The 3,591-nt window shown below is 41.1% G+C and overlaps 1 protein-coding gene across 1 annotated transcript in view; it reads left to right on the forward strand.

Annotated features, from left to right (window-relative positions):
* Arhgef38 (Rho guanine nucleotide exchange factor 38) overlaps positions 1–3,591 on the forward strand; it is a 147,899-nt gene that overhangs the window by 87,936 nt on the left and 56,372 nt on the right. The window lies entirely within an intron of this gene.

Raw genomic sequence — 3,591 nt, forward strand, 5'->3', positions numbered from 1 at the left:
AATGAAAGTGAAAGTACAAATCCCCGCTCTCTCCTTATTTACAGAGGAGCGTCCTTTTTTCCGCTCTCTCTTTATTTACAGAGAGAGCGCCCCGCTATTTGCTTGCGGATTCCCACTTACCTGGGAACTTACTGGTGCACCACCCTGACTGCTGAAAGTTCTGGATCCTGGGTTCGAGGAATATAATTCCCCGTCCGGGCCACCAATTGCCGCGACCCCTCGCCGGCAAGGGAAAACACGACACAGGATTCTTCTTTCAGCAGTTTATTCAGGCCTTGATTCACGTATCATCTTCTTGTGACCCCCCGCCGAGCGCCCAAGCACAGCCTAATAAAGCCTCCCGCATACCAATCCTAAGCTGCCACGTGGACCTTTCTCATAGGGTGGGAAGGGATTGAGTGCCAATTCTCCATATTAGGAGTTGTTTATCACAGGCCACAGTGGAAGCCGGCGCCATCTTCTAATGGCGGCCACGGTCTAATTAGAACGGCTCACCACACTTAACAATGGGTATACATTCTGAGAAATCACCTGGAGGTGATTTTGTTATTGTGTAAACATTGTAGAGTGAACTTGCAGAATCCAAGACATCACAGGGCCATATATTCTTAAGAAACCATTGACAGATATTCAGTTCTTAAGAAATTAATTTAAAAAATGAACTTTGACTAAGCTACAGTAAAAAAAAAAAAAAGATATGCAATTCTTGTTGATTGACATGTCATTGTGGAACAGATGACTGTGAGTGGCTTTGCTGACACCAGTGCTGGTTTTCCCTTCTTCTCTGTGGCTGTGCTTTCTCAGGCTTCCCTGAAGACTCTTCTTTTTCCAGACTTCACATTCATTACATTCACCAGCATTGGATCCTCAGACCCTCTTCCTTTCTCCCTCTGTGGACTTTTCTGTACCACATCCAATTTGTGATTTCTATTACCTGAGATTTACAGAGCATATATATCCGTATAGACCATATATCCAATTCCACATAGGACTTTCCCACTTGAATATACAATAAGCAACTCAAGCTTAGTACTTCTAAAATTAAACTCATCATCTTTCCACCAAGCTCCTCTCTTCCTGTCATATCACCTTTGTCTACCCATGTAGTCCTTGAAGCTAGAAGCCTGGGACATGTTTTGAGTTATCCTTCTCATCTATCAATGTCCATTTTCTCCCTCTCTTTTTTTCCAGTCTCCCTAATTTTAATTATAATTAATGTCTTTTAAGTATTTGCATGTGCCAGCTACTGATTTAAATACATTATATATTTTAACTCCTTTAATCTTTAAGTAACCCTACTATTATTGTTGCTCCCACTTATGGATAAGGAAATTAAGGAACACAGAAGCAAAATAACTTTCCCAAATATCATACTGACAGGCAGAGAAGGAGACTCAGGCCCGGGAACCAAGATTCTGGGATCCCACAGTTAAAAGAAGATGCAAGGCTCTGTAGGAATATTGGTCATCCTTTATCTGGTGTGGCAATAGCCCCTCACCAGTCCCTAAGCCATTTACATAGGCCCTTTTTATATGCAGGTCAAACAAAGAAGGCACACTGCCAACAGGTTACATAAGAAAATGTTATGACCTTGAGTACATATGTTAAATGAAAGTGTTAATGACCTTGACTACACACTAACCATAACAACTGATTCAGGACCTTGACTATATACTGAAAGCTTCAGTGAGGGAGCCTAAGCCATTTTTCTCCTGCCTCAACACGTACATTAAATAAATAGTAAAACCAGGATTTGAACCAAGGCAATGACTCTAGAGCTGTTTTTGTTTGTTTGCTCATATTTGTTGCTGTGGTGGTGGTGGTGGTGGTGGTGGTTGGTGGTGAGTTTTGGCAGTGCTGGGGATCAAATCCAGGACCTCACACACACTGAGCACATGCTCTTCCACTGAGCTATACCCCCAATCTAGAGCACTCTACTGCTGTAACTTCCTATTTTCACTGTCACTGTTTATTTAATATTATGGAAAGTTTCTTGATTAGTTTTTCTTCTCTAGTCTCACTGACTCCTCTTCCAAATTTCATTTCTCTCGTGATATTACACCATAGAAATCTTTCTAAGATGCTATCTAATCATATTAGTCTGCTGCCTAAAATCAGTGCTTCTCTGTCACCTTCAGGCTCAAGTTGCAACTCTTTAATGCTACACATGCTACTTCAGGATCTGCCACCTCTACAGCCTCTTCCAAAACTCTTCACAGACATGGAGCCACCCAGCCATACCAGAGCACTCGAAGTTTCTGAACACACTTTCCCCCTCCTTCCACTCCTTGTTTTTGCACTCACTCATAACTCCTACCAAGGTCAGGTTGTTAGGAGAATAGCTCCACGATTCCCAAGGGTTGAATGGGTGCCCCTCTGGGTTTTCTGGCTCTATTATTGTCCTTTTCACACAGCATGGTAAAGGTAAATGTACTCTTCTCTCTCCTTTACTGGCCTGAATAACTTTCTTGAAGGAAGTGTGGGTTCTTTGTGTCTGGAGCACCACCATTGTGCTTGGTGCAAAATCATTACCCAGCAAATCATCAAATAAAGATGAACTAAAGAATGTGACTGCTTCCTTTTCTTTCATGATGTTTTCCTAAACAAAGCCTAAAACAAGGAGATCCCTTAAACATGCAGAGGAAATGTATCTTGGAGTGGTTCACAATAATGCAGAGGCCACATTGTCTGATATGGCACTTCTTAGAGATGGACAGGAGGGTCTGAAGGAAACAAAGGTGGTTTAAGAAAAAAAAACATGCATATATTTACCTCAGGAAAGGGGGCAACTTACAATTCAAGAATAGTTATATTGGGATATAGAATATGTTCAATATTTTTGGTGGTTGTTTTTAAAGGCCATAACTAAGGAATTTTAAAAGGGTGCCTTTGCATGGGGTTGCTTTCTGGGAAAGTTGATGCAAAAAATTCTTGAGTCGCAAAATTCTTATAAAGGAGAACACAACAGTTGCTTGTATTTTATAGGATTCAGGTGCCTTTGTGACAGGCAGTCAGAAGTGAAATTACCTTCACTGTTCTTGGTTCAGTCTGTTCTCTGCTCCTAATCATCCCTTCAAACCCACACACATTAGACAGAGCAGTTGTCCTTCACCACTAAAGAAAGGCAGCTGAGACTTATGTTACCGTGGAAACAGAATCACTTTTTGCTGCAAGACACCTCGCTTCATCGGCACTATTATGAAGCAGAATACATTGGTAGGGCTGGGAGGAGAATTAAATATTCTGCCTGTCAGTGTTGTACTCGGCCTTTGGGCGAATAAATGACTTTCAATTAGAGCATTTAAATATCTTTCAACTTTGATAATTATTATTAGAGCCCCAACAGAATTTTACTTGGAAAAGAGTAAAGAAATGGATTCTGCTGTTAAGGGGAGAGTTAGAAATTCTTTTAAACTGGAACACATCTGTTAAAGAACATACGAGGGAGTTGGCAATTAAAGGTGTAATTGTTTGTAAAATGAGTGACTTTTTCTTTGTTTTCTGGCTTTCTGATTTGATCAAAGCATGGGTTTCTGAGTCTGTTTCTCTCTCTCTCTCTCTCTCTCTCTCTCTCTCTCTCTCTCTCTCTCT

Source organism: Marmota marmota, unplaced genomic scaffold (assembly GCF_001458135.2).
Source record: "Marmota marmota marmota unplaced genomic scaffold, marMar, whole genome shotgun sequence".
NCBI lineage: Eukaryota > Metazoa > Chordata > Mammalia > Rodentia > Sciuridae > Marmota > Marmota marmota.